Source organism: Aquarana catesbeiana, linkage group LG11 (assembly GCF_042186555.1).
Source record: "Aquarana catesbeiana isolate 2022-GZ linkage group LG11, ASM4218655v1, whole genome shotgun sequence".
In the NCBI taxonomy this organism is placed as follows: domain Eukaryota; kingdom Metazoa; phylum Chordata; class Amphibia; order Anura; family Ranidae; genus Aquarana; species Aquarana catesbeiana.
Genome location: NC_133334.1, coordinates 123,677,445 through 123,704,761, shown reverse-complemented (window position 1 = coordinate 123,704,761; position 27,317 = coordinate 123,677,445).

Genomic DNA, 27,317 nt, shown 5'->3' with positions numbered 1-27,317 from the left:
GTTTCCACTACTGCGAGTTGTTGTGCGACTTGACACATGTGAAGTCGCATGACAAGTCAAAACCCATGTATTTCAATGGTCCCCGTTCTAATTGGTGCGACACAAGTCGCAGCAACTCCAAAAAAGATTTTTGCACTACTTTGTCCCGACATCGGTGTGACTTGTTCTCACATGGTTTTCACTGGTTGCATGACATCGCATCACAAATCGCATAGCAAAGTTGCAGTGTAAATCGCGTGACTTTGGGGACACAGTAGTGGAAACATAGCCTTAAGGGCAGAAAGTGATGGGCAGCCGTCTTGAATGGATGCCTGGATAGAAGGAAAAAATGGTTTTCTCACAAGTCACTATTCGAGCACAAAACTACACTAACATTTTTATGTTTCAAAATATTACTTTAAAGGTTACGTTTAAGAAAGTAGTAAAGTATGTTAACTTTTCAAAGTGCTAATTCATGTTGCACTGCACTTTTCACTTTTATTGGTGAACAAGGTGATGCTTTATTGAATTACACAATCCAATCATATCCAAGCTAATGTTTAGAATGTAACTGTTAAATACAAAAAATTCCATATACATATGAATAGACTGCACTGGTCAAATCACAGTGCTAGACAGTAAGCCAACACATTCTCAATCAATTGATTTGTATGAGCTATACTATTTTTTTTCTCAGGGGACAATTACATTCTTTGCACATCATCTTCTTTGGAAGTCACGTTGGCTGGGTCCAAAGAACATGATAGTATGGGGATTGTACCATAGAAGAGTGAATGCTGACCACTGGTAATTGGGATCCATCTTTCTGGTCTATGGTGGGTGACCTGTGAGGGGTTGTCACTGACCCGCCGGTCTTCTGTATTTTTATTTTGGCTGTGTGAATATGTATTGCAATGAATTGATAGACACAGTGTATGTACTGTAAGTATTTCTCTTCATATCACAATCATATGGAGATTTATACAATTCAGTTTGTTTTCTTCATTAATATAATGTTTTCTTGAAGACAAACTTCCATTTATCTCCCGCTAAGGGAAATTATGTGCAGTTGAAATGGGTTGAGACATAGTATCTACTGTGATACTCTATTGGGCAACCATCATGTAACATTCATCTCCATGACAGCATGTTACTTTATCCACTTTGTACTAGTGCTTACTTGCTGATTAGTCAGTGTTTATTTTTTTCTTCCATGAAATAGTCATTTATTTTGATGGATGGGTGTACCTATCAGAGATCTACAGGGTTACATTGTGAAATTCAGTATATTCTGTTTATGTATTGTGAGAACATTAATAGTCCATCTTTGACCCAACACGTCATGATCAGCCATTGCACTACTTTTAATCATTTTATGATCTTTGCAATAAAGCTTGTAAAAAATATTGTATTTTTTTTTTCTTGTGTCGTTCTTGGGTACCTAAAAAAAAGTCCTCTATATTTATACATTGTAAAATGATGTTATGTTATTTTAGAATATTGCCTAGTCTATCTATCTCCTAAAAAAAAATGGACCAATGCTCCTCAAAACGCCTCCAGACTGCATATATGCTGCCTCACTATGCTTTGCTTGTAACAGACACATGAAAGGCAATGATACTAAATTGGTGGGCAGGATCTTGTTGGAATACATAGTACTCCTACTTATTCATAAAAATAGTAAGGTTTTTTCAAATAAAAAAAAAGTACTATGATATCTATACACCCTTAATCCCATCATCCAGCGATAAAGACCGATGTCAAGCACAATGCCCAAAGCCCACCAACCACCCAAAGAAAAAACCCCAACCATCAACAGACATCTGGTCCCACCACTTCATTCTCATTGGATGACAGGTCTGGCAAGTCACAGCTGTTATAAATATAGGATTGGGTCCCCCAGGTGATGTCATTGACTAAAGAACGACATGACCATATATGGTAATGACATCACTGAATAACCCTCTATGTTGAGGGCATATGGCCTGGTATGGTTCAGGAGGGATCAGGAAGAGGGCAGGCTGCATATTCAGATAAGGGTATGGTGTGGATTTTCAGAGGAATATCATTTCTTTTTTGCATAGGCTAAAGGAGAAATGTAGATTAGAAATACTACATATGTATGTATGTGTTGTTTGTGTCATATTATTGTACTTCTATTGGAATTTGAGAAATTGTACCTGTTTTGGGCCCTCATAAGATGTGGATATAGTTTAGCCAATGAGGTCTAAAATAAATTTTGAAATGTTCTGTATGCTATGTGCGGCAGGCTTTAAAAAATCAAATATAAAGTTTACTTCAACACTAAAATGGCATGCCGTTTTGACATAAGACCTCTCAGGAATGTTAGCAATAAAGTCTATGCAGTACACACAACATTCTTCCATTATAAAATATGAAAATACTAATTATTGTATATATTTGGTCTAAGAAACTGCAAGCTTAAAATGCAGCATACTTCAACAGCTGAAAATGTTGTCCAGAAGAGACAATATTTCTTACATTTTCTGTGTCATCCAGTATTTTCACTTGGATGTAGATTTGCAAAATGAAAAAGATGCATGCTCATGTATTTGCACTATATCAAACATTGACTTTTTTTCTGAAGGAGGGGGGATTGTCACTAAAACATCTGGCTGATTCTGTATATAGGTATCAAAGTATATTGTGGGCAATAGATGTGCAAATAAATTGAATACATTGAGAACAGAAATCCACTTCCCAGAATAAGAAGTGGTATCAAAGTATAATGTGGGAGATATATGTGCAAATAAATTGAATAAATGGAGAACAGAGATCCACTTCCCAGAAAAAGAAATCAAATGACAAGTTGAATAAAATATATATTCCAGTAATAACAATGATGACAAGGAAAAAATACAATTCAGTCAAAACTCTGCCATGAAAGGTTCATAATCACAAAGGTATGCCACAAAAATCTGTACTTATTTAAAACTTAGTAACACTATGCAGATGATTTCCAGAAAAAAAGTCCTTAGTTTTCTGAAATCATAAAACGTTCAAATTAAATATATTAAAATCATTAAACCCATCCTAGACATTAGGAGGGAGGTTGTTGTTAGTTTTTAACTTTCATTAGAAACAACCCTTTGTCTACATCTGTATCTTCATAATAACAGATATGCATTGTTAAGTATATATCTTCCCTTAAATTGGTTATGGTTATAATGTAAACAAATTAAACAAGAAATGAGATATGCATTTTACGTGGGTAACTAACCTCTGTATTACTATTACCGTATTTGCACCTAAAAACAAATTTAGGCATTTCATTCATAATAAGAAAAGCAGAAACCACAATATATGCAATCTCTTAATAGTTATAAACTGGTTGCAAAAAATCTCTTTTCCAGCAAATAGTTAAAATAATCCATTCAATAATGAACAGGAAACAAAAAAAATACAGTTTTCAGTGATGTATTTTTCATTCCAGCTTACAACTAGTTAGAAAGTCATATGCCCCAATTGCTGCAGTTAATAATGAGTAACTATGAAGACTGAAATTACATTTCATTATATCTGACACTTCTTAGATTAGTTTTACAACTTGTGATTTTAATTTTGGAAGAAATGTATTGAAAATGATTCGTTCTCAGATTCTAACATAAAATATAATGAACCTTAATGGTATCCTAACAATGTTAAAACTGCTTTGATAGTAACTACTGCTAGCTTGAAAAGACTATTCAGCCTAAGAAAATAATGGATTATCTTTGAAAGAAAATGTTCAAAGGAATGAGAAACTGTTCTAACTCTTAACATTATTAGAACATTCATGCATTTTAATACAGATGGCTTTGTTGGACTTTTTTTATGTCTGCACTTCACAGTGACTTTCATATGGAATTATTAGCTTTCTTATTGCCAGAAGAAATGTATGTGCATGTATTTCTACAGTATATAAGAGACACGCTTACATTATATAGTGACTCTCTCATTAAACTGTATAGTGATGGCATTCCAAATATCGGATAGACATATGTACAGATTCAGGTTTTGCCATATTTGGTGCATGTATGACTTGAATGGGGGATCCTAACATAAAATAATATCTTACAATTATCCCCTATGTGTCATGATAAAAAATCATTTTGCAACTGTGGTTACATATTAGAAAAAGGAGCAGAGTATCATGTATCTACGATTACTTTTATTAAATGTTTCTGAAACAGAAGGACTGAGAACATTAATCCTAGCATGGCAGACCTTGGATACTAAAAATGGAGCAATAAACAAAAGCCAACTTTTGCTGTATATACAGCATATATTTCTATTTACAGATACCCTCTGCATTGAAATTGCAGGTTGAAAGACAAACATTTTAACATAAGGCTAGCATTTTTACTACTTTTCATCCACACACATTGCATTTGCAGCCTGTACAACCTGAAAATTTTGCAAAATACATACTGAATAACTGTGTAACAATAAATGAAACAAAGGTGTAAAGTTTTTGTTCTGTGGGAGAGCAGAAAACTGTTTCATAATTCTTTATTTCCAAACGTTTATTGAAAAAAGACAAATAAACAACGTCACACCAATAATGGGTTGTAGACATAAAAGCAATACCAAAGATAAAGATTATTAACCACTTCAATAAAAGCAGATTGGTAAGAGAAAAAACGCGCTAAGTCAGAAAATAGTATACATTGAAATATACGTAAAAATAATTGTGAAGTTCACATTACTGTAAACCAAAAAAACATAATTTAAAAATAAAAAATAGAGTCCAAAAAGCAGCAGCTCACAATGTGATAACACAAATAAACTGTATAAAGGGAAAAAAAAGGCAGCGCTACAAATGGAAAGTCCATACAGTAGTTCTTGGATGGACGATAATAATTCAATCTAGTGCCGATCACCCAGGTGAATCAGAAATTAAATCAACTGTGCCACCGCCTGAAGGAAAACCTGCTTACCAGCTGGCAGGTAAGTTGGGCAGTTGGCTTATACCCAGCCAGGGCCTTTCCTCATAGGGGAGATCCACTGACGGACCGGAGGTTGGATATACTGTAGGATGAAATGGATTGGATATTCAAGCTCCTCCTGGCAGCACGAGACCTTATACAGACCACGAGACCTAGCCACATATAGAGGAAGAAAGACCATCCATAGCGTAATACTGTCACAATTGCTAGTTTAATAAAAAGTAATGCACTTACATGAAGTTAAAATATCACAGATAAAATCGGAGCCGGCCGGCTGCAAACAAACTCCCGTCCTCCTAACGTAGGACACGTGTTGACGTCACCATGCTCCTACGTTAGGAGGACAGGAGTTTGTTTGCAGCCGGCCGGCTCTGATTTTATCTGTGATATTTTAACTTCATGTAAGTGCATTACTTTTTATTAAGCTAGCAATTGTGACAGTATTACGCTATGGATGGTCTTTCTTCCTCTATATGTGGAAAAATCTCCAAAAACACTGCGCTTACTCGGTACAATAGCAGCTCACACAACAAACAAGGAAATTTGTAAATAATGCAGGTATATATAGTGTAGCGCTGATTAAGATAAGGATTTTTGAATTACAAAAAATCAATATATCAAACAATTATTCCTAACACCATATGTTCCAAATGACATTGAAAAAGAATTTCAATAGGTATCTATTGCATATAAAATCTGAAGACAAATGAAAAAAGTCCCACACAGATGGTGGTGTTATACACCACGTAGATAGCAAACTAAAAAGAAGTGATACGAAATAAATGGGTCCTCCGTATGGAAGCAATGCAGGCTTACTGGAACCGTTGGATTCAAAGAGACGTATGTCCCCTGAGTCAATAATGCTTGTATTGCCACCAGGCAATGAAGTGGGGTTTCCCAGTGGAACGTTATAGAATCCAGATGCTGTTCTAGAACTCTCGGCAAACCTCTTCCATATGTAACCCGATCTCCTAGTGGCCCATATAAGGTTAAAAAAGGGGCCGCATAGTGTAATAACATTTTTTAAAAGTAAATTTATTGAAAAGTAAAACACTTACATTCTCCGTGTTAAAAAAGCGCTTAGAATAAAATTGTGGCAGGCAGTAGAGTCTGCTGACGCGTTTCATCTACTCAGACTTCATCTGGGGTACTCTACCACTGCTGCTATACTCCCTTTTATAGGTACCAAGACCCCCCTTAATGAGAATCCGGCTTGTGCCAATTGTTTACATGCACTTCTGGGTATCGCCAAAATGGCGGCCCCGCGTGCATTCCAGGCCTCTTTCTAATACCCACTGTGCGTTCCAGCATTTCCTTATAGGTGCTATACAAAATAAATGAATAAATCGATTTGCCACAGGATTCAAAGATCTTGTGAATAATAAGTAGTTAGATTGATATATGTAGTTAAAAACCGTGGACGAAGAATATACGCTAGAGAGAGATCATCCGGATGTCACCCAGGAAGTGTATAAAGCCGGATGGTCGCTCCTCGTGACGCAAATGGCATCATCTTCCACCTAGGTGGAGCGCAAGCTAGGCGGTTGTCTGCTGCATGCGTGTCATGCCTCAATGTAGTGGTAAACATGGCGCGATGTCCTCATAGGCGCTCCGGCCTGACGACACGCCCACCATTGTGGAAATGACGCGCTGTTATCAAGCGACTACTGTGTGTTATGTGAATGGAACAGCTATGTGTATAAGGATACCAAAATCCGTGTATATTTTAAAACAAAATAAAGTCCTTAGTTGTAAGACTAATTGTAATGTGATTGGAAAATTAAAAAATAGCAAATATATTATGTGCATAATAACAAATGGTATTCTAACTATGTGTTGATTGTGAATGTATATGTTTCGCTAGACCAATGATTCTGGTGTATATATTTCCACCAAAATACACTTAGTATAGTGGTCTATTCCATGTGCAATATAGTTGTGAACTAAAAAAGAAGGAAAAAAGAGAGAAAAAGAAAAAAGAAAAAAAGACCGTGGCTATAAAACCGTGGCTAAAGAATTCAATATAAAATATATTATATGTTAAAAAACTCCTATGATTCATGATTCTGGAAGATAAATAACAAATCCTCAGTGATTCTTGGTCTTAGAGGATATAGGTCCAAGACGGATTCTCAATGGGTGATCAATGTTATGCAAATATACATATACCACATAAAAAATGACAAAAATAAAAATCAGATAATAACGTGTACAAAAATACACGTAAAGATAGAAATTCATATGTAGAATACCTAGTTGCTTAAATGGATAAATCTAATCCCACCAACCCATACGTCCCTAGGATTCATTAATAAAGGCATTAATGTCTAGATCTACATTCATGCCCCCTGGGTGGAGGGACCGTAACTCATGGATCCAGGACATTTCTAAATGAGAAACGCCTTTGGTCAAGGCCCCGCCTTTCCATGGGGGAGTGTACTTATCAATTATCTTAAATAGTGAGCCAGCAGTGAGCCACCATGTGCAAAAGGGTTTGATAGTGTATCTTTTCCCTGTGACAGTCGAGGTGAATTCCGTCTTATCGGCACATTATGTCGACAGACGACACACTTTTTACAGGGATAAAACCCCGTCCAATCGTGAAAGAAAGATGGACGTGCTGGAGGGTTAATAACATTTGGTGCTACGTGTCCCTGTAGGGATGGTGCCCCCCTAAAGATAATCTTAGCTTGTTCCGGTAATATCTTTCTCAAGATATTATCTTGTCTTAGGACCCCCCAGTGTTTTTTCATGATACTCTTAATTTGTTTGTGTTGTATTGAATACGTGGTTGACAATGCCCATTTATGTGTAGTGTCTGGTTCTCTCTCAGGTTTCGTTGTTAAAAGGGAATTTCTATCTGTGTTGATCACTCTTTGGAGTTCCATATCCAGGTCTACTTGGATGTATCCTTTATCTAGAAATCTCTGTCTCAAAACTCCTGCTTGGGTAATAAATGTATCCACATCGGTACAGTTCCTACGGAGCCTTAGGAATTGGCTCCTAGGGACAGCATTAAGCAAGGAACTGTGATGGCAGCTGTCTCTGGGGATAAAACTGTTTCGGTCCGTTGATTTAAAGTAGGTATTAAACTTAAATTGACCATCCACAATTTTAATTTCCAAATCCAAAAAATGGATCCCTGTTTTGCTGGCTTCGTATGTGAGAGAAATCCCTCTGTTGTTGGAATTCAAATCTTCAAAGAAGCTTGCCAAAGTCTCAAAAGTACCACTCCATAGGAGGAGGATGTCGTCTATATATCTTGCCCACAGCACCAAGGATGTGGTGCGGTGGGCATAGACGACATCCTCCTCCCTCTTGGCCATAAAGAGGTTCGCAAGACTTGGAGCGAATTTTGCTCCCATGGCCACACCGCGCTGTTGAAGATAATAGCGCTGGTTGAACCAGAAGTAGTTGTGTTCCGTTGCGAATTCTAGAAGCTCTATCACATAGTCACTCTGGAAAGATGTCAGAGACTGCTCTTGATCGAGGAAATGTTTAACTGCTTCTATGCCTCTTTCATGTGGTATACATGTATACAGAGATGCTACATCTGCCGTCGCTAAGATGTAGCCATCCTGCATACTTATACTCTCCAGGAGTTTAATTGTAGAACCCGTATCCTTCAAAAAGGAAGGTGTTTTCTTAACCACAGGCTGCAAATAAAAATCAATATATTTGCCAATTCGTGAGGTAATGGAGTTAATGCCACTCACGATGGGCCTACCTGGAGGGCAAGTCGGGTTTTTGTGGATCTTTGGCAAAAAATAGATAGGGGGAATTCTTGGTGCTTTGGGTATCATAAATGCTTTTTCCTTTTTATTCAAAATTCCACAGTCATAACCTTTATTTACCAGTTTTTGGAGTTGCTTTTTGTATATGCTGGTGGGATTATTAGCAAGTTCAGTATAGGTACCTGGTTCATTTAGGATCCAGTACATCTCATCCTCATATTTATCTAAAATCACTATACCCCCACCTTTGTCTGCCGGGCGGACAACTATATTTTTTCATGAACATAAAGACTGCAATCCCTCTTTAGATATTGGGGGGTGTCTAATACGTTTCTCAGGTAATTTCGCAAGGTCATCCAATACCAGGTCTCTGAAGATTTTAACGGCAGGTGCCATAGGGACAGGGGGGGTAAAGAGAGAAGGGTTAGAAAGTCCGGAGTGTACAGTCCCTGAAGTGGCTGCCGGATAATCCGTCCTCATGGGATTAGTAACTAGATATCTCTGTATGTTAATTTTGCGTATATATTTATGGACATCTATATATGTATGAAATTTATTTAATTTGTTTGGTGGGGCGTATTTTAGGCCTTTGTCTAATACTGATATTTCTCCCTGAGTAAGTGGCTGGGTACTTAAATTAAATATACCCTGCCCTGCTATACTCTTTTTCGCTTTTCTCCTCTGTAGTTTCCTACCTCCCCGGCATCCTCTCTTAGGTCTGGGCCTCGTTTTTTGGTGTGACGGTCCTTGCGAAAACCCTGGTTGCCATAGGTGTTAGAATTATATGTATATGAAGGATCCCCATGGTCACCCCTCCTATCATTAGAGTTATATGTGTCTCTAAGAGGTGAATAGCGGTTGTGAGTGGGGAATGGAGAAGAAGGGTAACGATAATACGAGTTTTCTTCATAATAAGGATCTTGCCATGTCCCCTGTCCCCCCGGGGGCAACGATAAGACCCCTATTTCCACGTTTCCCCCTGTAGTTGCCCCTACCTCTTGGAGGTCGTCTGGGGGTTTGTGGGCTAAAATGTCGTATTCTAGATTGTGATGAGTATGATACCCTTCTTTGTCTTTCTTGGCTTCTTGGTGTTCAACTCCCATTTAAATTAGATAGAGGGACCCGGGTAGTCGGAGCTACCTGTGTATGTGATGGTAGATTAACTTCCATGTCGTTGGCTGAAGATTCTGTAGAAGAGGCGACATTAAATAATTTCTGCCAATTGAAAACATTATTCGTTTTGTAGTCGCCTATGTCCCTAGTACACTATATATCTGGTATTGCATGTGCAAAAGGGTTTGATAGTGTATCTTTTCCCTGTGACAGTCGTGGTGAGTTCCGTTAGTTGCACATGCAATACCAGATATATAGTGTACTTAATTGTTTGCCCATGTGGCAAACAATATGTGGGCCGAACAACCAGAACCTTCACGATACGAGTGAGTGAACACATCAGCCTCATTAAAAGTAGGGACTCAAAACATAGTGTCCCCAGACACTACAAAGAGTTTCATAATAGCGACCCTGCTGGCTCACTATTTATGATAATTGATAAATACACTCCCCCATGGAGAGGCGGGGCCTTAACCAGAGGCATTTCTCATTTAGAAATGTTCTGTATCCATGAGTTATGGTCCCTCCACCCAGGGGGCATGAATGTAGATCTAGACATTAATGCCTTTATTAATGAATCCTAGGGACGTATGGGTTGGTGGGATTAGATTTATCAATTTAAGCAACTAGGTATTCTACATATGAATTTCTATCTTTACGTGTATTTTTGTACACGTTATTATCTGATTTTTATTTTTGTCATTTTTTATATGGTATATGTATTTTTGTATAACATTGATCACCCATTGAGAATCCGTCTTGGACCTATATCCTCTAAGACCAAGAATAATTGAGGATTCGTTATTTATCTTCCAGAATCATGAATCATAGGAGTTTTTTTAGCATATAATATATTTTATATTGAATTCTTTAGCCACGGTTTTATAGCCACGGTCTTTTTTTCTTTTTTCTTTTTCTCTCTTTTTTCCTTCTTTTTTAGTTCACAACTATATTGCACATGGAATAGACCGCTATACTAAGTGTATTTTGGTGGAAATATATACACCAGAATCATTGGTCTAGCGAAACATATACATTCACAATCAACACATAGTTAGAATACCATTTGTTATTATGCACATAATATATTTGCTATTTTTTAATTTTCCAATCACATTACAATTAGTCTTACAACTAAGGACTTTATTTTGTTTTAAAATATACACGGATTTTGGTATCCTTATACACATAGCTGTTCCATTCACATAACACACAGTAGTCGGTTGACAACAGCGCGTCATTTCCACAACGGTGGGCGTGTCATCAGGCCGGAGCGCCTATGACGACATCGCGCCATATTTACCACTACATTGAGGCGTGACACGCATGCGGCAGACGACCGCCTAGCTTGCGCTCCACCTAGGCGGAAGATGACGCCATTTGCTTCACGAGGAGCGACCATCCGGTTTTATACACTTCCTGGGAGACATCCGGATGATCTCTCTCTAGCGTATATTCTTCGTCCATGGTTTTTAACTACATATATCAATTTAGGTACTTATTATTCACAAGATCTTTGAATCCTGTGGCAAATCGATTTATTCATTTATTTTGTATAGCACCTATAAGGAAATGCTGGAACGCACAGTGGGTATTAGAAAGAGGCCTGGAACACACGCGGGGCCGCCATTTTGGCGATACCCGGAAGTGCATGTAAACAATTGGCACAAGCCGGATTCTCATTAAGGGGGGTCTTGGTACCTATAAAAGGGAGTATGGCAGCAGTGGTAGAGTACCCCAGATGAAGTCTGAGTAGACGAAACGCGTCGGGAGACTCCACTGCCTGGCACAATTTTATTATAAGCGCTTTTTTAACACGGAGAATGTAAGTGTTTTACTTTTCAATAAAATTACTTTTAAAAAACGTTATTACACTATGCGGCCCCTATTTTTACCTTATATGGGCCACTACGAGATCGGGTTACATATGGAAGAGGTTTGCCGAGAGTCCTAGAACAGCATCTGGATTCCATAACGTTCCACTGGGAAACCCCACTTCATTGCCTGGTGGCAATACAAGCATTATTGACTCAGGGGACATACGTCTCTTTGAGTCCAACGGTTCCGGTAAGCCTGCATTGCTTCCATACGGAGGACCCATTTATTTCGTATCACTTCTTTTTAATTTGCTATCTACGTGGTGTATAACACCACCATCTGTGTGGGACTTTTTTCATTTGTCTTCAGATTTTATATGCAATAGATACCTATTGAAATTCTTTTTCAATGTCATTTGGAACATATGGTGTTAGGAATAATTGTTTGATATATTGATTTTTTGTAATTCAAAAATCCTTATCTTAATCAGCGCTACACTATATATCTGCATTATTTACAAATTTCCTTGTTTGTTGTGTGAGCTGCTATTGTACCGAGTAAGCGCAGTGTTTTTGGAGATTTTTTTACTGTTGATATATTGGAACACACACTGCTGCTGCTTCTATTTTGTTAGAATATTTCTCTTTACGATGGATGTTTTTGATTATCGGGCCTCTCATAAAGTCAACACTGAGGGAGTCTTTATAGCTACTGGTAATGAGATGGAAATAGGGGGTTTATTTCTGAGGTTGAAAAACGTTATGACAACTGAACTTCATCTTCAATGGGATCTGGACTTTTTACAACAGTATATTTCAGAACAGATGGTACCTAGAAGCCTTCGCTGGGAGGTACAACCCCAACAAGGCGAAACAGACCCAGATGCATGGTTTAAATATTTTAACAATGCAGGTATCAGTTTTTTAAATGTCCTCATTTCCAAGAAAAATAGTAGACTCCTCTCTCTTGATAGAGAGATCAAGGAGCTTAAGGATAAATTATCAATGCATAAAAACTCCCAAGAATATAGTTCGCTGTCTTCCAATCTTCTAAATCATTTGGAAAAGGAGGACAGGGAACAAAAACACAAAAAACAGAAAAAATATTCTAGGGACATAGGCGACTACAAAACGAATAATGTTTTCAATTGGCAGAAATTATTTAATGTCGCCTCTTCCACGGAATCTTCAGCCAACGACATGGAAGTTAATCTACCATCACATACACAGGTAGCTCCGACTACCCGGGTCCCTCCATCTAATTTAAATGGGAGTCGAACACCAAGAAGCCAAGAAAGACAAAGAAGGGTATCATACTCATCACAATCTAGAATACAACATTTTAGCTCACAAACCCCCAGACGACCTCCAAGAGGTAGGGGCAACTACAGGGAGAAACGTTGAAATAGGGGTAACACCCAATATTCTGATACCCGCTCCCATCATGATTATGAGAATCTGCCTTACCGAGACTATGAAAATCAGTCTTATCGTCGCCCCCCCGGGGGGACAGGGGACATGGCAAGATCCTTATTATGAAGAAAACTCGTATTATCGTTACCCCTCTTCTCCATTCCCCACTCACAACCGCTATTCACCTCTTAGAGATACATATAACTCTAATGATAGGAGGGGTGACCATGGGGATCCTCCATATACATATAATTCTAACACCTATGGCAACCAGGGTTTTCGCAAGGACCGTCACGCCAAAAAACGAGGCCCAGACCTAAGAGAGGATGCCGGGGATGTAGGAAACTACAGAGGAAAAAAGAGAAAAAGAGTATAGCAGGGCAGGGTATATTTAATTTAGGTACCCAGCCACTTACTCAGGGAGAAATATCAGTATTAGACAAAGGCCTAAAATACGCCCCACCAAACAAATTAAATAAATTTCATACATATATAGATGTCCATAAATATATACGCAAAAATAACATACAGAGATATCTAGTTACTAATCCCATGAGGACGGATTATCCGGCAGCCACTTCAGGGACTGTACACTCCGGACTTTCTAACCCTTCTCTCTTTACCCCCCCTGTCCCTATGGCACCTGCCGTTAAAATCTTCAGAGACCTGGTATTGGATGACCTTGCGAAATTACCTGAGAAACGTATTAGACACCCCCCAATATCTAAAGAGGGATTGCAGTCTTTATGTTCACGAAAAAATATAGTTGTCCGCCCCGCAGACAAAGGTGGGGGTATAGTGATTTTAGATAAAGATAAATATGAGGATGAGATGTACCGGATCCTAAATGAACCAGGTACCTATACTGAACTTGCTAATAATCCCACCAGCATATACAAAAAGCAACTCCAAAAACTGGTAAATAAAGGTTATGACCGTGGAATTTTAAATAAAAAGGAAAAAGCATTTATGATACCCAAAGCACCAAGAATTCCCACTATCTATTTTTTGCCAAAGATCCACAAAAACCCGACTTACCCTCCAGGTAGGCCCATCGTGAGTGGCATTAACTCCATTACCTCACGAACTGGCAAATATATTGATTTTTATTTGCAGCCTGTGGTTAAGAAAACACCTTCCTTTTTGAAGGACACGGGTTCTACAATTAAACTCCTGGAGAGTATAAGTATGCAGGATGGCTACATCTTAGCGACGGCAGATGTAGCATCTCTGTATACATGTATACCACATGAAAGAGGCATAGAAGCAGTTAAACATTTCCTCGATCAAGAGCAGTCTCTGACATCCTTCCAAAGTAACTATGTGATAGAGCTTCTAGAATTCGCAACGGAACACAACTACTTCTGGTTCAACCAGCGCTATTATCTTCAACAGCGCGGTGTGGCCATGGGAGCAAAATTCGCTCCAAGCCTTGCAAACGTCTTTATGGCCAAGTGGGAGGAGGATGTCGTCTATGCCCACCGCACCACATCCTTGGTGCTGTGGGCAAGATATATAGACGACATCCTCCTCCTATGGAGTGGTACTTTTGAGACTTTGGCAAGCTTCTTTGAAGATTTGAATTCCAACAACAGAGGGATTTCTCTCACATACGAAGCCAGCAAAACGGGGATCCATTTTTTGGATTTGGAAATTAAAATTGTGGATGGTCAATTTAAGTTTAATACCTACTTTAAATCAACGGACCGAAACAGTTTTATCCCCAGAGACAGCTGCCATCACAGTTCCTGGCTTAATGCTGTCTCTCGGAGCCAATTCCTAAGGCTCCGTAGGAACTGTAATGATGTGGATACATTTATTACCCAAGCAGGAGTTTTGAGACAGAGATTTCTAGATAAAGGATACAACCAAGTAGACCTGGATATGGAACTCCAAAGAGTGATCAACACAGATAGAAATACTCTTTTAACAACGAAACCTGAGAGAGAACCAGACACTACACATAAATGGGCATTGTCAACCATGTATTCAATACAACACAAACAAATTAAGAGTATCATGAAAAAACACTGGGGGGTCCTAAGACAAGATAATATCTTGAGAAAGATATTACCGGAACAAGCTAAGATTATCTTTAGGGGGGCACCATCCCTACAGGGACACGTAGCACCAAATGTTATTAACCCTCCAGCACGTCCATCTTTCTTTCACGATTGGACGGGGTTTTATCCCTGTAAAAAGTGTGTCGTCTGTCGACATAATGTGCCGATAAGACGAAAAACGGAATTCACCTCGACTGTCACAGGGAAAAGATACACTATCAAACCCTTTTGCACATGCAATACCAGATATATAGTGTACTTAATTGTTTGCCCATGTGGCAAACAATATGTGGGCCGAACAACCAGAACCTTCATGATACGAGTGAGTGAACACATCAGCCTCATTAAAAGTAGGGACTCAAAACATAGTGTCCCCAGACACTACAAAGAGTTTCATAATAGCGACCCTGCTGGCTCACTATTTAAGATAATTGATAAGTACACTCCCCCATGGAGAGGCGGGGCCTTGACCAGAGGCGTTTCTCATTTAGAAATGTTCTGGATCCATGAGTTACGGTCCCTCCACCCAGGGGGCATGAATGTAGATCTAGATATTAATGCCTTTATTAATGTATCCTAGGGACGTATGGGTTGGTGGGATTAGATTTATCCATTTAAGCAACTAGGTATTCTACATATGAATTTCTATCTTTACGTGTATTTTTGTACACGTTATTATCTGATTTTTATTTTTGTCATTTTTTATATGGTATATGTATTTTTGTATAACATTGATCACCCATTGAGAATCCGTCTTGGACCTATATCCTCTAAGACCAAGAATCACTGAGGATTCGTTATTTATCTTCTAGAATCATGAATCATAGGAGTTTTTTAGCATATAATATATTTTATATTGAATTCTTTAGCCACGGTTTTATAGCCACGGTCTTTTTTTCTTTTTTCTTTTTCTCTCTTTTTTCCTTCTTTTTTAGTTCACAACTATATTGCACATGGAATAGACCGCTATACTAAGTGTATTTTGGTGGAAATATATACACCAGAATCATTGGTCTAGCGAAACATATACATTCACAATCAACACATAGTTAGAATACCATTTGCTATTATGCACATAATATATTTGCTATTTTTTAATTTTCCAATCACATTACAATTAGTCTTACAACTAAGGACTTTATTTTGTTTTAAAATATACACGGATTTTGGTATCCTTATACACATAGCTGTTCCATTCACATAACACACAGTAGTCGGTTGACAACAGCGCGTCATTTCCACAACGGTGGGCGTGTCATCAGGCCGGAGCGCCTATGACGACATCGCGCCATGTTTACCACTACATTGAGGCGTGACACGCATGCGGCAGATGACCGCCTAGCTTGCGCTCCACCTAGGCGGAAGATGACGTCATTTGCGTCACGAGGAGCGACCATCCTGTTTTATACACTTCCTGGGAGACATCCGGATGATCTCTCTCTAGCGTATATTCTTCGTCCACGGTTTTTAACTACATATATCAATTTAGGTACTTATTATTCACAAGATCTTTGAATCCTGTGGCAAATCGATTTATTCATTTATTTTGTATAGCACCTATAAGGAAATGCTGGAACTCACAGTGGGTATTAGAAAGAGGCCTGGCACACACGCGGGGCCGCCATTTTGGCGATACCCGGAAGTGCATGTAAACAATTTGCACAAGCCGGATTCTCATTAAGGGGGGTCTTGGTACCTATAAAAGGGAGTATGGCAGCAGTGGTAGAGTACCCCAGATGAAGTCTGAGTTGACGAAACGCGTCGGGAGACTCCACTGCCTGGCACAATTTTATTATAAGTGCTTTTTTAACACGGAGAATGTAAGTGTTTTACTTTTCAATAAATTTACTTTTAAAAAACGTTATTACACTATGCGGCCCCTTTTTTTACCTTATATGGGCCACTACGAGATCGGGTTACATATGGAAGAGGTTTGCCGAGAGTCCTAGAACAGCATCTGGATTCCATAACTTTCCACTGGGAAACCCCACTTCATTGCCTGGTGGCAATACAAGCATTATTGACTCAGGGGACATACGTCTCTTTGAGTCCAACGGTTCCGGTAAGCCTGCATTGCTTCCATACGGAGGACCCATTTATTTCGTATCACTTCTTTTTAATTTGCTATCTACGTGGTGTATAACACCACCATCTGTGTGGGACTTTTTTCATTTGTCTTCAGATTTTATATGCAATAGATACCTATTGAAATTCTTTTTCAATGTCATTTGGAACATATGGTGTTAGGAATAATTGTTTGATATATTGATTTTTTGTAATTCAAAAATCCTTATCTTAATCAGCGCTACACTATATATACCTTCCTCTATATGTGGCTGGGTCTCGTGGTCTGTATAAGGTCTCGTGCTGCCAGGAGGAGTTTGAATATCCAAGCCATTTCATCCTATATCCAACCTCCGGTCCGTCAGTGGATCTCCCCTATGAGGAAAGGCCCTGGCTGGGTATAAGCCAACTGCCCAACTTACCTGCCAGCTGGTAAGCAGGTTTTCCTTCAGGTGGTGGCTCAGTTGATTTAATTTCTGATTCGCCTGGGTGATCGGCACTAGATTGAATTATTATCGTCCATCCAAGAACTACTGTATGGACTTTCCATTTGTAGCGTGGCCTTTTTTTCCCTTTACTTCAATAAAAGGCATGTTTACACCCTTCCTGCCCAGGCCAATTTTTAGCTTTCAGTGATCTCAGACTCTGAATGAGAATTTTTTTAACCACTTCCCTACCCGCCCATAGTCATATGACGTCCCCAGATGGGATCTCCCATCCTGGGTGGACGTCATATGACGTCCTGGGATTCCCGGGCGTCTAGGGGGCGCGCGCGCGCCGCCGGGAGCGCGCACGCGCGCCTGCCGCGTTCCTCGGGACCCGGTGCGTGTGCCCGGCGGCCACGATGTCCGCCGGGCACCCGCGATTGCCCGTTAACCGGGCCGGCATGTGGATCTGTGTGTGTAAACACACAGATCCACAGCCTGTCAGCTCTGAGGAGAGCGATCTGTGTTCCCAGAACGGAGGAACACAGATCGGTCTCCTCCCCTAGTGCGTCCCCTCCCCCTTCAGTTAGTAATCACTCCCTAGGAAACACATTAACCCCTCCCCGCCCCCTAGTGGTTAACCCCTTCACTGCCTGTCACATTTACACAGTAATCAATGCAATTTTATAGCATTGATCGCTGTATAAATGTGATTGGTCCCAAAAATATGTCAAAAGTGTCCGATGTGTCCGCCATAACGTCGCAGTCACCAAAAAAAATCGCGATCGCCGCTAAAAAAATAAAAAATTTTTTTTTTTTTAAAAATGCCATAAATCTATCCCATATTTTGTAGACGCTATAACTTTTGCGCAAACCAATCAATATACGCTTATTGCGATTTTTTTAAACAAAAATATGTAGAAGAAAACGTATCGGCCAAAACTGAGGAAAAAATGTGTTTTAAAAAAAAAAAATTGGGATATTTATTATAGCAAAAAGTAAAAAATATTGTGTTTTTTTCAAAATTGTCGCTCTTCTTTTGTTTATAGCGCAAAAAATAAAAACCGCAGAGGCGATCAAATACCACCAAAAAAAAGCTCTATTTGTGGTGAAGAAAGGACATCAATTTTTTTGGGGTACAACGTCGCACGACCGCGCAATTGACGTTTAAAGTGCGACAGCGCTGAAAACTAAAAATTGGCCTGGGAAGGAAGGGGGTGAAATTGCCCTGTATTGAACCGGTTAAACAAATAGAGCTTTCTTTTGGGTGGTATTTAATCATGACTGGGTTTTTTATTTATTGAGATATAAGCAAAAAAAGACCGAAAATTTTGAAGAAAAAAACAACAATATTTTTTACTGTCTGCTATAAAACATATCCAACAAAAAATTTAAAAAAATCAAATTTCTTCATAAATTTAGGCCAATATGTATAAAAAAGTGTTTTTCTTCATTTCTGTTATAACATTTTGTGAATAAATTATTGTTCTTCATAAATTTGGGCAAACATTTTTATTGCTACATTTCTTTGATAAAAATAACCTAAATTAGTGCATATTATTTGGTCTGTGTTAAAGCTATAGAGTCTACAAGCTATGTTACCTATCATTGAAAATCGATCAATCCTGATGTACTGATGACCTATCTCATTTCTTGAGGCCCGAAAATGCCAGAAAAGTACAACTACCCCCCAAATGACCCCTTTTTGGAAAGTAGACAGTCCAAGGCACTTAGTAATGACATGGTGAGTTTTTTTAAGTTTTATTTTTTCCCACAAATATTTGGAAAATTAGGAAATGTATTAATTTTTTTACACAAAAAATGTCATATTAACAAGTTATTTCTCACACATGGTATAAACATAGACACACATTTTGATACTCCTCCTAAATAAGGAGATACCACATGTGTGTTAAAATTTTATCCACAGCCTAGCCACATAGAGAGGCCCAGCATCCAAGGAACACCTTCAGGTGGTTGTGACGGGTATACTGCTGATGGGCGGCAGTGATGGATGTGGTTGTGATGGGTACACTGATTAGGCTGCACTGATAGGTGCAGTGACAGGCACACTGATAGGCTGCACTGAAGTCTACAGTGACAGCTTCACTGCATTGATGGCTGTGTTAACAGGTACACACATAAGCTGCACTGAAGGTTGTGGTGACAAGTACACTGATAGAGTACACTGATGGCTGTGGTGACAGGTATACTAATAGGTTGCACTGATGGCTGCGGTGACAGGTACACTGATACGCGTACAGAGGGGAGGAGCTAAGCACTGATGTCACTCACTGCCGACCTGCATATTACACACCACTCAGCCATCTGTGATGGAAATGCCATTTTTTAAACAGCCATTTGTGAGTAACCATTTTTAAAATAAAGCTGCTGTGTAACTGATCCACAGTGACCACTTAAGAGTTGTTTTTTCCTCACCTTTAGTATATTCCGGGGAATTTCCTAGAGTTCCTGTCTTTGCCTATATCATCTACCCTATGAAGGGACCTACCTATTTGACCATCTGTTAATCCAGTGGTCCATTCCTCAAGGTGAGCGAAGAGATTGCTCTGAAGGTGGAGGGTCTGTCACCATTATCTTCTATGAATTGTGCGATTGTCACGTGGAATCCTCTATGTGCTTGCTGGGACTTTTAATCCTCTTCCCCTCTCTTGTTGGACTTTTTGTGATTGCTTTTTTAATACTGCCTTTATCATTGTATTTTTAATTTACCTGTTCTTGCACTGCACTATACCTTATGCATTTTACTTGGATTATGTGATGATCTTTTTGTGCTAGCTGCATTCATTTTTAGGTTATTTAGAAATTATTTTTTGCGCTGATTGCTTAATTTATATTTACACTGATTGGGTGCACTGATGGATGTGGTGACAGGTATACTGATAGGCTTCATTGATGGCTGCGGTGACAGGTACACTGATAGGCTAAACTGATGGCTGTGGTGATGAAAACACTGATAGGCTTCACTGATGGATGTGGTGACAGGTATACTGATAGGCTGCAAAAATGGCTGCAGTGATGAGTACACCGATTGGCTCCACTGATGGATGTGGTGACAGTTACACTGATAGGGTGCACTGATGGCTTCAGTGATAGGTATATAGTAGTATGAGAAAAAGGAAGGGGGAAAACCCCCCTCTGTGTGTTGGGTCCACAGGTATTGGGACAGAAGGTGTGGCTGGCACTGCCTTACCTAACATCCAGGGGAGTAGGCAACCAAAGATAGGGAAAGCCTGTAAGTGTGCAGAGCGAGGAAAAAAGAAAAAGCCACAGGAAACAGAAAAGAGGGAGGGGAAGTTAGGAAAAATGGAAGGAGCTCGTAAGACATGTGCAATCTCAGGTAGACAGCAATGTTTGCAGCTGGTAGATGGAGTCTACTTGTAATGATATAAATGTATAAGCAAGGCATAAAGGAAGAATAATAAAAAATGCTTGCACTCATCTCCTCCATGCATGCTGATGTCATTGTGCATTGGCCCTGCTCTACACATCTCATCACAACTATGTATGCATTCTGCAGCAGGTTGGAGTGAGTGGTGCACTCCTCTTGTACAATACAGAGTCTTTTATCCTTCTGAGCAAAGCACTTCACTTGTGTGTGGTTCTACTTTATGGTTTTAACTATTTAATAATAAATGGTGTCACCCTTTGATTTCCCTTTATCTCTGCCTTATATATTTATTCAGGGAGCATCTGCCAAAGCCTGTGGAAAAAGAAGACCATTGATGGTTTTATTAAAAGCGCATGTTTAGCCAGATTATTCAATTAACTGGTCATCTCCATTTGGTGAGTCTGTTTTTATTGAGGTTATATCTGTGGCTGTCGAATAGATTTTTGTCTGTTTGAAGAAAGAAACACCTCATACAGTATGCTGCACATTGATTCACACTGCTAAGGATGTGTGTTTGAATACTTATCTTTATTACTGTAGTCCATATTAATAATTTGGAGATCTGACTGCACTGTGGAAGGATTTGCACAATGTAAGGATTGTATCTGACTATGGCATACTGTATATTTGCACTTATTTCATACTGAAATTTTGCACATAGTATTTGTATGATTATTGCCTTTTTATTTATGTATTTATTTGTCTATGTATTTATTTATTTTGTTTATGCATTGCACTGAGCATTGAGCATCTAGAGCTGATTGTTGGCCTTGAATGCCTGCAGACAAATTATACAACTTTGGTGGGGTGTAAGGCAGTTTCAGGGTATTTCTACTGTATATAAAATTAAAAAAACGGATGAACTATGAATTCTAACATAACTGAATGAAATATTTAAGACAAGATAGCTCTTCCCAAGAGACAGAATGTTTTGGCTGGACAAATAACTTGTTAACCAGTGCATACAAAACCAGTTATGAATAAACAAATTGACCACGAGAAACCTTGAAAAATTTGTTCTCCACAAACATCATTATTGACCAAGTTTAAACCTTTAAGTAAGGTTTTACAATTGTTCAACACAGCAGGAAAAGAACAATGTTGAGAGACTCTCAGCTTCCGTATCAGCAAATACAGTAGTTATTTGCTGGAAGACCCAACATGTGTTTGCCATCACACCACAAAACAATGGTCTTCTCAGCATGACAAGGAAAGAATATCTTCCACAAAAAACTATTTTATTATTCAGATTTTGAACCAAGTCAATTCAAGTGGAATGACCAGTGGTCATTAATCAGATGAAACTGTCACAAGTGTAATTTCATGAAGGCACCTATGAGACATTATACTATTCTGCAAAGGGCATGATGTATTCAGATAATGGACTGAAATAGATTATCCGCATGTGTAATATCATGGTAATCTATGACAGAGTTTTAGTCATTAATAGAGGATCACCTAATAATGGTTGATAGCCACAGATGATATAGTCTTACTTAGGTGTATCCTAGTATGAAAACCAATCCACTAGGTCAGGTCATCTACAGTATAAAGAAGATATGTCTGGTAGAACAACTTTAATATGACATATATTTCTTATAGTGACACAAATACATTTTGATTAATTGTGATACTTGCAGAGAGTCAGACACACAAAAAAAGACAGGACTGCCCTCTAGCTGACAAATACAGCCATGACTAAATACATTTTCCTCTGATGTATATTTCTATTGTCCAATCAGAAGACAGTCAAGATTTAGTTTGGTGGACTTTGCAGACAATGTGTCCAAACACTAGAAAAAGAGAGGGGTCTGAAATAGAAAAGGACACACACAACCTTCTGAGACAAGAGACTGAGGGACTTGTCCATTGCTTTGATCCTGCCTCCTGACATCGCTAAGATGCAGATGCCATCTCTGAGTGACACTAGCCAGGTTCTAAATCAGGGAAGTGGTGAGATTTAACCACTTCCCGCCCGCCCATGTCATATGACGTCCTGGGCTTTGGGCGGGTATATCTGAATGATGCCTGTAGTTACAGACATCATTCAGATATTGCCGGTTTCAGCCGGCGAATCTCTACACCATAGGAATGATCACAGTGGCCATTCCACCGCTTGATCGTTCCTATGGGAGGCGAGAGGGGACGACCCCCCTCCCGCCGCCTCAGGTGCTTGCTCCGACTCACCGTTACGATCGGTGAGGCGGAGAGCGGATCCGCCGGTGCTGGATGTAGATCATAGAGATTTCCGGCGGACCAGATGGTCGCTGGAGTCTCTATGATCATCGGAGGCCGGGCGCGATGTTATGACGTCACGCCCGGCCTCTCCATTCAAAAAAACAGCGCCGCTTCCACTGAGAAGCGCTGATCGTTTTTTTTTTTTATTTCAGGCTTCCCAGCCTAGTGGTGAGATATGGGGTCTTATTGACCCCATATCTCACTATTAAGAGGACCTGTCATGTTATATTCCTATTACAAGGGATGTTTACATTCCTTGTAATAGTAATAAAAGTTAAAAAATGTTTTTTTTTCAAAAAAGTGTCAAAATAAAAAAAAACTAAATATAATTATCAATAAAAAAATTTTAAAATTTAAAGCGCTGCTGTCCCCATGTGCTCGCACGCAGAAGCGAATGCATACGTAAGTCCCGCCCACATATGAAAACGGTGTTCAAACCATACATGTGAGGTATCGCCACGAATGTTGGGGCGAGAGCAATCATTTTGTCACTAGACCTCCTCTGTAACTCAATACATGTAACCAGTAAAAAAATTTCAAGCGTCGCCTATGGGGATTTTTAAGTACCGAACATTGGCGCCATTCTACGAGCATGTGCAATTTTGAAGCATGACATGTTAGATATCTATTTACTTGGTGTAACTTCATCTTTCACAATATGCAAAAACATTGGGCTAACTTTACTGTTTTGTTTTTTTTAAACACAAAACTGTTTTTTTCCCAAAAAAACGCGTTCGAAAAATTCCTGCGCAAATACCGTGTGAGATAAAAAGTTGCAACAACCGCCAATGTATTCTCTAGGGTTCTTTGCTAAAAAAACATATATAATGTTTGGGGGTTCTATGTAGTTTTCTAGCAAAAAAATTATGATTTTTACATGTAGGAGAGAAATGTCAGAATTGGCCTGGTAAGGAAGTGGTTAAAGTATACTAGTAGAGTTTGGAGAAATTTTGATTATTATAGCTTTCCAATCAGTAGTCTCGTTGAATATATTGCTGATCATTGTGCATGCTAGTTTGATGTTATTTTTCTGTATAGTTATCGGTTCTGTTTTTGATATACCTAAACTTTATTGGTGTATAGAGAAATTAGTGCCACTCTGTTGTGGAGATGAAGGGTGTTAAAAGTTGATAATAACTTGAATTTTTTAATTTCAGCTGTATTTGGATTGTCTTTAAGTACGTGTTTTTTTAAAGTGTTACTAAACCCACAACAGTAAAATCAGTCTGTATATGCAGTAAAGCATGCTTTTTATACTCACTGTGGAACCTAAGGGGTTAATCCTCCGCATTGTGTAAAAAGGTTCTTTGATCTTGTATGCACAGATCCTCCACTCCTTCCCCTGTCCCCCGATAATTTCCTGAGAAGACAGAGCCTATGGAGTAGGGCTGAACATGCTCAGTTTGGTGTGTATTGCTAGAGATTTTTTTTTTTACTTGGGAGAGTGCCAATCAGCACTGTTCAGGCAGAGGGTCAGGGGTCCTGGATTCTGATAGGACAGCTCAGTGCAGTATGAAAACTCCTCCTACAAGCTTTAGCTAGTGCTTGGCTGGACACTGCTAGAAGTCACAAGACATCTATATACTGCTGATGATAAAAGGTATTTAGCAGTTTATATTTACTAACATAATTTCCATCTTCTGTGTACTGTGGGAGACCAGATATAGTGAATGCAGTGTCCTGGGTTTAGTAACACTTTAAAGTTAATTTTATTTCCTGATCAGAAGTAGTATTTTCCCTTTCTTCTGTGGAAAAAGGTGGGAAACTGCTCTGAGATTAATTTGGGGTATTTTGCTATCCCTTGGTTACCTAATAATTGTATATTTCTGAGTATATGTTTGCCTATATTAACATAAACATTTTAATCCAGTTGCAATTAATTGTGGTTAATCATTTTAATCATGTAAATGATTAGCAATTCACCCATTCTTGTACAGTACCTGAGCGCAAGAATGTGTTTCCAGCGCGATCCCATCACGCTGGTTCTCGGCGACAGGGTACTGTGCATGTCATGCTGGCTCGCTCATCGGGAAAGGAAAACAGTTTTTTTCCTTTTGCGATGAGCGACAGGCAGTGCTGACAGCTGTCTGGTTTGAATCATGATGGGGAACGCCGTGCCAAATTTTAAATAAAAAACTGGCATGGGTTCCCCCCAAGGGGCATACCAGGCCCTTATGTCCGGAATGGATTTTAAGGGGAACCCCCTATGCCGAAAAAACGGTGTGGGGGTCCTCCCAGAATCCATACCAGACCCTTATCCGAGCATGCAACCCGGCTGGTCAGGAAAGGGGGTGGGGATGAGTGAGCGCCCCCCCTCCTGAACTGTACCAGGCCGCATGCCCTCTTCTCCCGCTCTCCAGCCTCTTCTCCTGGTGTCCGGCCTCTTCTCCCGATGTCCGGTTTTTCTCCCGTTCTCTGAATCTTCTGCCGGGCTCCTCCGCTATCTTCTGCTCTTTTGCCGCTCTTTTGCTAGTGGTGGCCCGGTCTTCTCCGCCGTCTTGTTCCTTCTTCTCTTCTTCCGATGTTGACACAATGCTCTCTTCCGCTGTAATGCTGTGTGAGCGGTGCGCAATGACTTATATAGGCATGGGGCGTGGTCACCGAGTGATGTTACCTGGTGACCGCGCCCCTTATGATGTCACAATCCCATCATGCCCTGGGACTGTGACGTCATACGGGGCGGGGTCACCGGGTGACATCACCCAGTGACCATGCCCCATGCCTATATAAGTCATTGCGCACTGCTCACACAGCATTACAGCGGGAGAGAGCATCGTGTCAACATCGGAAGAAGAGAAGAAGGAACAAGATGGCAGAGAAGACCGGGCCACCTCTAGCAAAAGAGCGGCAAAAGAGCAGAAGATAGCAGAGGAGCCCGGCAGATGATTCAGGAGGTGACTAATAAATTACTTTAAAAACCTGTGTTGTGTGTTTTTTTATTGACACTTTTCCCCCCAGGTGAATGGGTAGGGGTACGATGCACCCCATACTCATTCACATAGGGTGGGAGGCCGGGATCTGGGGGCCCCCTTATCAAAGGGGGCTCCCATATTCTGATAAGCCGTCCGCCCGCAGACCCCGACAACCAACGGCCAGGGTTGTCGGGAAGAGGCCCTGGTCCACATCAACATGGGGACAAGGTGCTTTGGGGTGGTGGGCCGCAGGGCGCCCCCCTGCCCCAAAGCGCCCACCCCCCATGTTGAGGGCATGTGGCCTGGTATGGTTCGGGGGGGTGCTCGCTTGTCCCCACCCCCTTTCCTGACCGGCCGGCTGCGTGCTCGGATAAGGGTCTGGTATGGATTTTGGGGGGACACCCATGCCGTTTTTTCGGTGTAGGGGTTCCCCTTAAAATTCATACCGGACCTAAGGGTCTGGTATGCCCTGGGGGGAACCCATGCCGGTTTTTTATTTAAAATTTGGCCCGGCATTCCCCCTCATGATTCATACCAGACAGCTGTCAGCACTGCCCATTGCTCATTGGGAAAGGAAAAAAGCAGTTTTCCTTTCCCGATGAGCAAGCCAGCTCAGCGCTGTTTCCCTCGACGGGGCTCGCAGGTGTCAAATCTCGCCGATAACAGCACCGAGATTGACACAATATCGCGGTCACCTACTGTATATAAACATTCTTTGTATATAAGTAAATTATCCTTATTTGTTTATCAACTTGCAGACATTTATATATTTGGTATAATATCACATTATAAAAAGCAGAGGGTGCAATCAGCGCAAAAATAACAATAACAGACCCCCCCTTTTGTATGCAAGCTGAACACTGAAAACATTTTCACAAAAATCCAAAATAGTAAATGTTAAACAGGGTAAAAGTGCAGCGCAAACAGAAAGATTCCAAAATGTTGGTGAACAACAAGTTCCAGAATCTAATTTTCAAAAAATTATGAGAAAGTCCAGATAATTGGTGGACAACAAGTCCCAGAAAGCCTTCACCAATGATATTAAATCCACAAAAAGTGACAGTCCCCCCACCGCCGGTCTTATTATCTACTCTCACCTCAAAGCATGGACTCCTGAACTAACATGTAGTCATGCAAGCAGATCCCAATATACCAAATGTGTTGAAGCAGATCGCACTCTTATCTCCAGACTCCTCAG